The sequence below is a fragment of the Rattus norvegicus genome, chromosome 10 (assembly GCF_021556685.1).
Source record: "Rattus norvegicus strain SHRSP/BbbUtx chromosome 10, alternate assembly SHRSP_T2T, whole genome shotgun sequence".
NCBI lineage: Eukaryota > Metazoa > Chordata > Mammalia > Rodentia > Muridae > Rattus > Rattus norvegicus.
The window spans coordinates 32,666,836-32,679,869 of NC_141543.1; the positions used below are offsets into that span (position 1 = coordinate 32,666,836).

General features: G+C 38.2%; 1 long non-coding RNA gene across 2 annotated transcripts in view; it reads right to left on the reverse strand.

Moving 5' to 3' along the window:
• LOC108352216 (uncharacterized) overlaps positions 1-9,221 on the reverse strand; it is a 28,606-nt gene extending 19,385 nt beyond the window's left edge. The window contains exons 1-2 of one of the 2 annotated variants that reach the window (XR_015631187.1): positions 9,040-9,128; positions 7,405-7,596 (exon numbers count right to left, since the gene is read on the reverse strand). This is a non-coding gene — a long non-coding RNA (uncharacterized LOC108352216). Of the gene's footprint in view, positions 1-7,404; positions 7,597-9,039 lie in introns of both variants that reach the window. The other variant, XR_015631186.1, reaches the window with a different exon arrangement.
• Between the last annotated feature and the right edge of the window lie 3,813 nt (positions 9,222-13,034).

Below are 13,034 nucleotides of genomic sequence, written 5' to 3' on the forward strand. Positions count from 1 at the left end.
AAAAAAGAATATACTGAATTCAAAACAATCTTTATGAGCCTATGATGCATTGTTTGTTGACTGTGTGATCTTTGTTCATATTATTTCAATTTGAGACTTCCTCTTTTTAAAAATGTAAATAAAATTTAGCCATGATGTTAGCATTTGCTGTGTGTAGAGTTGGTTCATTGTTTTGATCACTGTGGTAAGAACAAAATACATACCTTCACATATATACATACCTTCCAACACATATACACAGTTATCTTTCCCATTGTACAGATGAGGAGGTTCATGAACAGACATGTAAGTCAGGGTTTTCTCAAGGTCACATGGCTGCTAAATGTCAGAATACTCTGTCATGTGACAGAACAGTGGTAAAACAGTGTGTGAACTTTTGCTATCTGCACAATTCACCTTAACATAGTTGATGTGTGGTTGGTGTTTTCTGTGTAGGTTCTCAAAAGATGGGTCAGATGGCTGTATAGTGACAGTCTGCCTCAAGAAGAAGGAAGAGGAGGAGAAGGAAGAAGGAAGGAAGGAAAGAAGGAAGGAAGGACGGAGGGAGGGAGGGAGGGGAGGAAGGAAGAAAGGAAGGAGGGAGGGAGGGAGGGAGGGAGGGGAGGAAGGAAGGAAGGAAGGAAGGAAGGAAGGAAGGAAGGAAGGAAGGAGGGAGGGAGGGAGTGAGTCTGAGCTCTTGAAAAGTTGAACTGGTTTGTTAAAATCAATGAACTGAAAAGCTACATTAGTGGCATTCAGTTGTATCATTTTTTTATACCAAAATCAGGAAATGTACAGAGCAAGAAGGTGATTTCCTACATTATATAGCGTCCTCACAATTTCATCATTTTAAATATAAATTATTTATTATTGAGTATTTTAAACATGCACATAGTATGTTTTGATGACTTTTTAAGGGAAACCTGTAAATGTCTGAGGTAATAAAACCTATCATGTGATACAGAAAGTGGCAAAAATCTTGAAAAAATATGTTGAAGCACAGGAATTCTGTGGGTTTTTTATGATATGAATTTTTACTTTTCTATATTTTTTAATTTTTTCATTTGAGTAGAAATTTCCTTTCCCTATGCCCCTTCCAGTTGATCCCTACCTGCTCTCCCAACCTAGTCTACACCCTTTCTGTCTCTCATTAAAAAAAAAAAGACTTCTAGAAGGTAACAATAAAACATAAAATAAAATAAGATAAAATGAAAATGATCATATTCAAATTGGACAGGTCAAGCCAACAAAAAATAGAAGAGCCCTATGAGAAGGCACAAGAGTCAGAGATCCACTTCTTTAGACACTCAGGAGTATCATAAAAGAACTAAACTAAAAGTTACAGTGTATATTCAGAGGGCCTGATACAAACCAGTAGGCTATGCGTTTACTACTTAAGTCTCTGATAGTTCATGTAAGCTTTGCTCAGTTGTTTTAAAGGACCTGGGAGCTGGGGATTTAGCTCAGTGGTAGAGCGCTTACATAGGAAGCGCACGGCCCTGGGTTCGGTCCCCAGCTCCTAAAAAAAGAACCAAAAAAATAAATAAATAAAATAAAATAAAGGACCTGGTTCTCTTGGTATCTCCCATCCACTCTGTTTCCCCTACTCCTTCTGCTTCCTTTTTTGCAGAGTTTCCTGAGGTTGATAACCCATAGACCTAGGATAAAACCAACTATTACTTGTCTAAAATAATAAAATCATAAGATTACTCCTAATGCTATTGTGCTGTATTTATATATCCATGCATTATTCAGCCATTAGAGAACAAATACAGAGACCCACAGCAGGACAGTATGTCAAGAGAGAGAGACTTAAGAACACATAGTTCTACATGAGATGTGTTGATCAAATCTCTCCCCGCAGAATTCTATTTTCTTAAGTGAGGATGGTTTTTATCTTTTCAGAAAGAGAACTGATGAGCTTTTCTTGATAGTTATGTGAAACAATTTTAAAGTCAGGATTATTTAGATCCAGCCATATTATTTCTTCAGTGATAGTTATAGAACCTTAGCCATTTCCTCTGTAGACGTGTGTTCATGTAGGAATTATTATGAAGAGTTTGACTGCTGTCTAGTGCTGATTCTCTATTGAACCAACACATTCATGGTGGATTTCAGTGAAGATCAAGGATGGCATCTAGAGAATTATTGCTAATGCAGCCTGGCTTGATGAGGTGAAAGTGTGAGCACTTGGATCCTGTAAGATCATGGGGTACTTCCAAATCTCCTGAAAGCAAAGGCATGATGGGACGTTCTTTAAATCCACAATTAAGCCATTAAATAAATAAATAAATAAATAAATAAATAAATAAATATTAATAACAGTTTCATTGATGTTTTAAAATAATCATATATAGAAATTACAGAAGGACTCAGCAGGTTATATTTATTTGTATACACACACATTCACATATATATAAATATATATAAATTATTGATATAAGTCAATAATAATCATAGAAAAAGAGGCCACCATTGAAGAGAGAGTGAAGGTAAGGATATGAAAGATTAAGGAGAGAATATATGGAGTGCTTTGAAGAAGGAATGCAAAAGGGGAAATGGTGTAATTATTTTTAATTTCAATAATTATTTAATTACAAAAATATTAACTATGATGCGGCTTTTTTATCAGTTACTCTTACCCCATCTTTTGTCTGGTTCTAAGTTATCTAAATTTTAAAAGAAGATTGTAAAATATAGTTGTTTGACATTTGTTGATTTAGCCATTTTTAAGCCATGGCTGGTTTTCCAAAAATGAATGTAGCGTATTCAACCCTTAAATAGCACAACATCAAATACAGAAAATATTCATTATCCTGTTTTTTGTCTGACATAAAACTTATGCTTTAATTTTTTTATCTTTTGTTGATATCTGAAAAACAAACACCCATGTGTACAAATAATACCTAATCCCCATCACAAATGCTATCTAATTAATAGATATTTGCAGAAATCTAAAGTTTTATTAGTGGATGGTTTTAATTTTACTTCAAAGTTAATCCAATACTCTGTAAACTCGATAGATGTACTGTTGAGATAAGCCGTGATTAGGAGAGATGTTCTTTAATTTTTTTTAAGATTTATTTATTTTTTTATGTGAGTATATTGTTCCTCTCCTCAGACACACCAGAAGAGGGCATCAGATCCCACTACAGATGGTTGTGAGCCACCATGAGGATGCTGGGAATTTAACTCAGGACCACTGGAAGAGCAAAGTCAGTGCTCTTAACCACTTAGCCATCTCTCCAACCCTGAGAGATTTTTTAAATTAGTCTTTATTTAAGTATGCTATGGTATTTTCTTCAATACCTGAATTTGATATAATGCAATCTTCCTTTAACGTCATTTTCAGATCTCTAATAACAAAATGGTAAGTGCGTCCTGTGGAAATGTGTATTACTCTGTTTAAGATCTGAAGTTTTCTGTCCATGTGTATACATAAGTAAGGAAGATATATGCAGGAAAAAGTAGTGAAATAGCATAAAATTATTTAGATTAAGTGAAATTATATAGGTAAAACACAAAACTGGGGCTGGAAGGATAGTTCAACGTAATCACTAAATAATTGTTGCTCTTGCAGAATACTCAGGTTCAGTTCCCAGCATCCTTAGAGTGGCTCTTAACAGTGTGGAACTCCACTTTCAGGACACCCAGTACTCTCTTCTGGATTCTAAGGGCATCAAGACACATGTATATGGTATGTATCCATATATTCAGACAAATGTTCATGCACATAAAAATAATTAAGTATTTTCAGGAAACCACTAACTTGTTTTCTGTTTTAAGCTACAGCACTTCATGATCTCTCTCAGTAAGAGGTGAAATGGGAATGGTCTTGCCTAGACTCTCTGACTCTCAAAAGGGACCTTTAGTCACATGGATTCAAATTCTTTGTTTCAAGAGTACATATAGTAGTTCTTCATGGAAAACAGGGGTCAGAATTGAGAAAGAAACAAGGGGGGGAAGGCAACTAGTTTTGCAACACAGAGATATGTTACTCTTAAGGAGCAAACTTAGAGATAGTATATGAAAGTTAAGGCCAGCTGTGTGGCACTAGATACAAAGGCTTCACTGCTTGTACAATACGACATGTACAGTACTAGACACCCTTGACCTGTTCTTCTATGTAACTGGCCATGATTATTGTAGCATATTTAACCATATTGTGAACCTCAAGATTGTGTTGTTTACTTGAAAAATCTGTTTCTAGTTGTATTTTGACTCAGTGTTAGCACACACCTTTAATCCCTCTGGCTGAAATACTGACATGCCATGAACACACACCATTAATCCCAAAGAATAAAGGTAAAGTTAGTTTTAGAAGGACACCCATATTTGAAAGTGATGTAATTGAGTGGTAGATAAAGTGACAAGTCAGAGAAATATTTGGCAAAATAGGATATGCCCAACTCTTATGAGAACAAATGTGAAAGACCAGGACAGGGGGAGAGAGGTAGTTTTACTGGGGCACTTGTATAGAATAGGTTGCAGAAAGAGAACAAGCTAGACACAGAATAATGTGGAGACCGAAATAGCCAAAGTACGAAAGGGAGCCAGAAGATTAGAATATATTACCAAAGTTAGTATGAGGCCAAGCAGAACAATCCACAGGTTGAGCATGAAGCCAAACTGAAAAAGTCAGCTGGGAGAAAAGTTTGAGTCAGAACAGCTGAGTTGAACTAGCTAGCCAGAGATCAGAAAGAACTAGGAAGGGGTGAGCTTATTCAGAAGGAAGTCTCAGAGACTAAAAACATTGTAGGCCTAGATTAGACTGTAAGGAGGTTTGAGGCTTCCTGGAGGTAGTAGTTTGAATAAGCTTGGCCCAGGAAATAGCACTATTAGGAGGTGTGGCCTTGTTGGAGTAGGTGTGGCCTTGGAGGAAGTGTGTATTGTGGATGTGGGCTTTAAGACCTCACCCTAGCTCCCTGGAAGCCAATCTTCTATTTGTCTTTAGAACAAGGTGCAGAATTCTCAACTCTTCCTACGTTCCTGCCTGGAAGCTCCCATGCTTGCACCTTGATGATAATGGACTGAATCTCTGAACCTGAAAGCCAGCCCCAATTAAATGTTGTCCTTAGAAGAGTTGCTTTGGTTATGGTGTCTGTTTACAGCAGTAAAACCCTTACTAAGATCCTTACCAGAGACTGGGGGATTGCTGTAATTGGCCTAGCCATTGGCTTTTGTTTGGAAGAATGTGGATTTGGGTACTTTGGATTTGGAAAGCAGTGAAATATTTTAAGTGAGTCTTAATGGGATATCCTAGTAAGAATATGGAAGACTGTTGTTAAGAGAGATTTGAACTGGGCAGACGTGGTCCAAGTAGTATCAGTGGAGAAGAATTTCAGTATGTGGCATAAAGACTGTTTTTGTGGTATTTTGGTGAAGAATTTGCCATTATCTGAAGGAGCAAGCTGGATAGGAAAAATATGAAAATACATGGTTCAAGTATTAAAGTATTAAAGGTGCATCAGGAAGTAGAATGGAGTTTAATCCTGTTTTAGGAGTTAACACATTAAGGGGAATGGGATTCTGGGGCAAGGTACCATCCACTAAATTTAAATCCAGGCGTGTTGGTACATACCTTTAATGCATGGGCAAGCCATGCAGATCTCTGAGTTCAAGGTCAATCTACAGAGCAAGTTGTGAAACAGCCAAGCCTAGGCAGTGAAGGGGTTGGACTACTGGAACAATTGATGCTGGTTATCTGGAGCTAGGAGATTAAAGGTGATTAAGAAGAGAACAGCAGGGTTGGGGATTTAGCTCAGTGGTAGAGCACTTGCCTAGGAAGCGCAAGGCCCTGGGTTCAGTCCCCAGCTCCGAAAAAAAGAACCAAAAAAAAAAAAGAGAACAGCATCACCGATGTGAAATCTGGGAAGAGTTTTCTGAAAGTTCAATGAAGCCATGTTCCAGAGATAGCTAAGTGTATATAACCCAAGTGGTAGTGGTTTTGAAGGTATCAAGGGGTTATGGAGAGTAGCTGAGGCTTGGCACTGTGAGAGGCCAGGGAAGGCCATTGGTGAAGGTGTAGCTTCAGTTGAAGTTGACGGCTCAGGACTGGAGGGGTCATACAACTTTGGAAGTTGGACTAAATGTATTATTTTTATTATGCTATGTCTACGTATGGCCACCATAGACTTATGTCTTTGAACAAGACTATGGGGGCCAGGGAGCCTAGCTAAGACACTGTACTAGGTCTAGGTTAGCAGAGTAAGGCAACAAGCCTCTAAGATGACAACTATATCAGGTGAATAAAAGCTACCTTTTCACATGATAGTATATTAAGTGAACATTTGTGCCTGAGTTGTGATTTATTCAATCAATGAAAGAAGAAAGGATGTGTCTACTGCATGATGGCATTATGTGTATTGAATTGATGAATTTTAACTGTAGTGTATGCCATTCTTAGAAGCATTCCTAAAGATAAATTCAATCCAATGTCATGCATCTGAAGTCTTCAGAACTTGAACTTTTCCCATTTCTCATTAGCATATTAGGCAGGGTTCCATAGAGGAATAGGGCCAAACGAACACATGCTGTTTACAATACAGGGGAATATTAGCTTTGTTTACAAGTAGGGGCCTTAGTAGTTCAATGACAGCTGTCTGTATATTGAAGAGGGAGAAAGAATTGTTGGCTGCTAAAGTCCAAAAAGCTGGATTCCTTGGCAGTCTCAACAAACCTGGTACTTAAAAGCCAGGAAGCTCAATGCAAAGTCACTGGTGTTGGGTCCAGTTCAAAAAGACTAAAAAGCCAAAATGGGATGTCGGTGGGGGAATCTCAGCAGCAGTATGCTCACTCAGAAAGGCTGGCCCTGCACTAGTGTGCTGTTTCCTCAGTGGTCTTTCTTTTCATTCGAGTCTCCTCGAGGTCATCGCTCTGTATGTCAAATCTCTCAGAACAAACACCCAAAGACATGGGTGGGTATCATCAGTTTTGAGTATCCGCCAATCCAGTCAAGTCAACAACCAACACCAACAAACACGTTTAGCCTATATTCATTTTTCATTTGTACAAACTAATGAGTTCTGTTACTTCTTTCTCATAAATAAATATAAAAATACTGTGATAATATCCTGAGTTCCATTTCCTACAGGTCTCCCCCTCTTCCCAAATAATCACCCTCTACTTCAAGTTATTTATTTATTTACTTTTTTTTACTTGCTTATTTTTCTTTGTGTGAGTGTGTGTGTGCATGTGTGTGTGTGTGTGTGTGTGTGTGTGTGTGTGTGTGTGTTCATGTGCATGCATATTTGAGAACTGGTAATAACTTGAGGCAGTTGATTCTTTCCTTTTACTATGTAGATCTTGGGGAACAAATTCAGGTTATCGAGTCCATTGTTCTCTGAAATATCCCACTGCATCATCATATAAATGTATATTTTAACTGTCTAGGATCTACCTATGAGAGAAACATGCAATATTTACCTGTCTAATGATGGCTTGTTTCAGGTAATGTGATGATCTCCATCCAGTTCTATTCATTTTTCCAACAGACAAAATTTATTCTTCTTTACAGCTGAATAACTGTCTGCACAGACTATATGTGTTTAGACACAGTGTATGTGTTTACACACACTGACTGGTCTCTGGGCAGTTCTTTATTCAGTCCAGGGCACTCTGAAACAATAAATGCAGGCATGCAGGCATCACTATGTGCATGCTGACTTGGTTCCTCTGATTCTATACTAGGAAGTGGATACCATAAGCATCACATATTGGTTCAATGTTTAGCTTCTGAGGAACCTCTACAGTGATTCAGAACTTGCTCTTTCTCTCCTTTTTTTTTTAAATTCAAAAGTGAACCAAATGCTTATAGTTTTATGGATAGGTTTCTAGTTTTGAGTAAATGACATTTATGTAATTCAGTACATTTTTTGCCTCCAAAAACTGAGGGAAAAGGAAGATAAGAAGATAAATTAAATAAATATCTGAACCAAATTGGGGTCAAACACTATCTAATATATGCTGAAACTTTCACTGTCTCTTAGTCCTTTTTGTCAAGGCAGGCATAACAAGATTAAAGAAATTTCTAGTTTTGTTGAAAATAAATATCATCAGAGCCTTTAAATAATTCAGATGAAATCCTGTGATGATCTCTATTTCTGCTGAAGTTAAATTCTTTTTAAAATAAGAGGTGAACCTGTAGAATCTTAAAGGTTTTTAGGAAAGAAAAACTACATGAAAAAGTCTTTTAATCATTTTATCCCACAAGCAGAATTTTTAAAATACTTTTTTCTTTTTTAAAATAAAAATATTCTTCTCTCATACAGTAAGTTCTGACCACAGTTTCCCCTCTGTCCACTCTTCCCAGTTCCCCACAATTACCCTCTCCTCAAATCAATTGTCCCTCTTTCTCCCTTCAGGAATGAACAGGCCTCTAAGAGGTAGCAGTCAAACAGGACCAACTAAAAATGCAATAAGACAAGGCAAAAGCCCTCATGTGGAGGCTTGAAAAAGCAACCCAATAGGAGGAAAGGAGTTTCAATTGCAGGCAAAAAGGAACACACCCACTCACAGTGTTAGGATCCCCACAAATGCACCAAGCCAACAGCTATAACACATGTACAGGGGACCTGCAAACACATGCAGGTCATGTACTTTCCACTTTAGACTCTGTGAGCCTATGTGAGCCCTGCTTAATTTATTCAGTGGGCCATGCTCTCCTGGTGTCCCCTACACCCTATGACTCCCACGATTTTCCAGTCTCTCTTCCACAGGATTCCCTGAGCTCCAAGGAGCAGGAGCTGATGACTTCCAGTTTGGAGTCCTCACATAAATATTGGCTGTGGGTCTTTCTTATGCTCCCATCTGCCCCAGAAGGAAACCTCTCTTTTGATGACTGTACAAGGCACCAATCTGTGAGCATAAGATTATCATTAAAAATCATTTCATTGATTTTTTTTTCTTGACTAATCATGTTTGGTTCTACCCTAGGTCTCTTGACTATCCAGTCAGTGTAGGACATGGACTCTTTCTCAGGGACTGGCCCTCAAGTTAAATCAGACATTAGTTGGCCACTCCCACAAGTCCTTACACCACCATTACTGTAGTACGTCTTACTGTCAGGACAAGTTGTAGGTCAAAGGCTTTGTAACTGGTTTGGTGTCCACTTTTCTCTTCAGGTAACCCTTGGAGAACCTTCTTCAACCAAAAAGACTTGAAATTAGGGGAAAAGGCGTCATGCAGGCTCAATTGACCACACAATGTTCACTCAGCTGTATGAATGATGTCATACACAAGGGAGTCATATTGTCTGTTTGCAGAGAGCAACCCTGTGTCCTAGCAACAACCTGGGTTGTCTGGAGATCTTAAGAGAATCCCTTTGTCCATAACTCAAAAGAATACAAACCAGTTCCCCTACTGGAAGCCTTGACTGGCTACAAGAGACCATAAATTAGGCTCCATATCCTCCATGACTAGGCTCTTCATTAGGATCACTACCATAGATTCCAGACTGTTTCCACCACATTATTTTTCCACTCTGCCCCACCCCCTTTTCTTTATTTAAAAGTTTTCCTAACTTATCATGCTATAATTTCCTCTGTCTGAACTGAAAATTTCAATCAACACTTTAGAAATGAATATGGTTAAAGAAAAATAAAACAAGATTCTGAATAGAAGATAATGCTCAGTACTAATAAAACATTAGAATTCTACTTTTTTTTTTTTTAATCTAACCGTACACAGCCAGGTACGCTACCTCTTTGCTGAGCTTCAATTTCTAGACTTAAAGGAAAAAGTTATCAAACCAAAATTGTCTTAAACTGTTTATTATCTTTTATATACAATTACCTCTATTCCCTGAATTAAAGTGACCCCCTGGTTTTTGAGGAAAAAATGCCTCATATCATTGTAATTTTTTTTGTTATTCATTTCCTGCCCTCTTTGTTTTGTCAAAGATATTTATTCTTGTAACACATTACACCTATTTAAGAATACTGAGGTCTCCTGCCTTATCTAACAGTGTGTTGTTGGTTTTTATTCCCACCTGTCACTACGACCAACAGTGACCAAGGTGTTCCAATAACACTACGCAAGAGGGTCAAGTTGACAGCCTGTAGGCACAGCCTGCCTTTCCAGTTGTTTCCGTCTTAGACTGTAGTCTTTTGTTTTTCTCCATCTTTATTAAACGGGTATTTCTTATTTACATTCCAAATGTTATTCCCTTTCCCGGTTTCCATGCCAACATCCCCCTAGCCCCTCCCCCTCCCCTTCTATATGGGTGTTCCCCTCCCTATCCTCACCCCATTACCACCCTCCCCCCAACAATCACATTCACTAGAGGTCCAGCCTTGGCAAGACCAAGGGCTTCCCCTTCCACTAGTGCCCTTACTAGGCTATTTATTGCTACCTATGCACACTGTGGGGCAACAGTTTTGAGTTTCTTTCAGTTTAGCAAGAAGCCGGGTAGGTATAATGATTATTCAGTCTAGGCTTCACTAAGTAATACACACAATATATTGAATATGTAAGTAAATGATGAGTGAAACACATACTCATTTATTTGGGAATTAGTTCCTACCCAGATTATTGGAGAAAATGCTTCTCCTATCACATTAGATTCTGAGATAATGGTCTGTTTGAAGATAAATATGAATGCTGATCTTCTGCCAATGAATGTTGCAGATAAACACAGGGGGGTTCAGATCCAGGAAGGGGAAAGGGGAAGGGGAAGGGGAAGGGGAAAAAGAAAAAGAAAAGATAAGGAACAAGTGATGCAGAAAGCAAGGAAGAAGGTCTTGAACTGAGAGAGGAAGTGATCTGGAAATAAAGTCCTGACCCACAGTGTCCTAATATGATAGAACCCAGGCTGACTCATAAAGAATGGGTCACATAGCTTACTTCCAAATAGGAATTAAAAAAAGGTTTTTCTTCAGATTCTTCACACTGGCATTATAAAACCAATAAAGCACATCGATTTTAATATGCCTGTATTGATTTTTAATGTGGGGATATGTACTATTCTATCTCCAAATTTTATATTGAAATATCACAGCATCGGAGAATGGTTACTCTCTGTTTCACTCCACAGTTAGGAGACAGATCAGAGATTAAACAAACAGAATTAGGTTTATGACAAAACCAGTGAATTAGATCAAGTACCCACACAATTTTTTTAAACTCCCTTCCCCATCTAAACTGCATGAGACAATATTTCTGCATCAGCCTGTGTGGAAACCAGCTGTAGCAGATGTCGTATTTCACCCCATATTGTTTCCCTATATGTCTGGTCTCAATGGTAGTTTCCTGTTAGAAACATCCTGTGGACTTCTTTGATGTCATGGTTAAAACTGGAGCCTAAGAATGCTCTCCTCTCTGAATTGCTGAGAACACTTAGGCAAACCCATGTCTCAGCTGCTCTCCGCATACTGTAACACTGACATTAAGGGGCCCCTCGCCTCCCTCTGCCTCTTCTCTTTGCAACACTCTTAAAAGAATGGGATAGTTAAGTTAGCAAGGAGAATATCCCAGAAAGGCTTTGGGTTCTCAGGTCACACTGTCATGTTCAGAAGACAGGAGCAGCCTTGTACTCTGCCTTCTGCCATGGAACCTTTCTTGGTCAGTCTCAACCACACTCCCCACCCCCTCATTTTTACCCTTTTCCTTTCCAGCTCAGATCCTCTCACAGAGGTGTATCTAAATGGAGTCTTGGGAAGGCCTGCTATAATAAAATGAGGAAGCAGCATTTTTTTAGTGACCCATCAAAGGTGAGTGGTAGACACTACAATTTATTGTGTCAGGGAAGTTTGGGAAGGAGTTTATAGTGAAAGGACTATTTTGTAGTGACCTAGGTGGCAAACTAGCTGGCTTCCACCCTAACATTTTCTAATCTCAGATGTCTTTTCAAAACCAAAAGGCAGAGACCAGAGATAAACATACACAAATTCCTTTTTTTTCTCCCAGCCTATATTGTTTCTCATTCCTTTGACCATAGATATCTAAACATGGGACCCAAGGATTTCAGATTCTCCTAGGTAAGATGTATGTAGTGAAATATGTTCCCTTTGAATTTTGAACAAAAGAGAAACAAATTAAAAAAGAGCAGGATTTAATACTTATAGAATATATTCAAGGCATAATGATTAAGGAAAGAAATAAAATGTAGTAAGCACATTTTATAAACATCCTTTCATATGTCTGATATATGAGATAAAGGGGATACTCAGAGGGAGGGGAACAAATACGCATAAAGAAATTCTAATGAAGTGGCCTGTGGCTTGTGCTTTATTATGTTGTTAGACAAGATCTCACGTGCCCAAGCTGGCCTCAGATTCTTTTTGTAGCACAGTCTGCTTATGGCCTTTTCATCTTCCTGCATCCTCTTCCCAAGCGCTGGGATCATAAGTATATTCTATCGTGCACTGCTAAAACAAAACGTTAGTTTTGATATCTGAATTGCACGTGCACACACACACACACACACACACATTTTTTTTTTATGTTTATAAACATATATTGTTGGAGTTGGAGGGAGAGGAAGGGGCAGAAATAATGTGAATACTGTATTCAAGTATAAAACTATAAAAAAATCCCCCAAATTAAATTAAAATAACAATTTTTACATCGAAGAAGCATATATCTTAATGACAGGTGGATTAGACTATATATATATATACATATATATATATATGATTATTTTAAAATTTGGGGTCAGTGCACACACACATTCTTAATGGCTCTACTCTCTACTCTTCTCTAATTTCTAAACCTATATCAAGTAGACGTGCTATCTAATCCACATGATTTTCCTGCATTACTCTACACAGGCAGCAGAATATCTGGGCTACAAAGGAATGTCTCTAAACATATAACTCTCTCAAAGAGAAACAAGACTCCTACAGTCAGTTTGTCATCAGGAACTACTGCACATAGAGTTGAGGTCCAGGATCATATGAGTGTAGCTCAGCTCAGCATGGACTTTTCTCCAAAAGGGAACTCAGTGATGCTTAGCCTAGAGAACATGGGACTCAGTTGCTCTGTTTTCTTCAACTGTTTCTAACCTTTAAATGCATGTAGCAGTCTAAGCACATAATTTCTTTCTGAAGGAGGTTTTT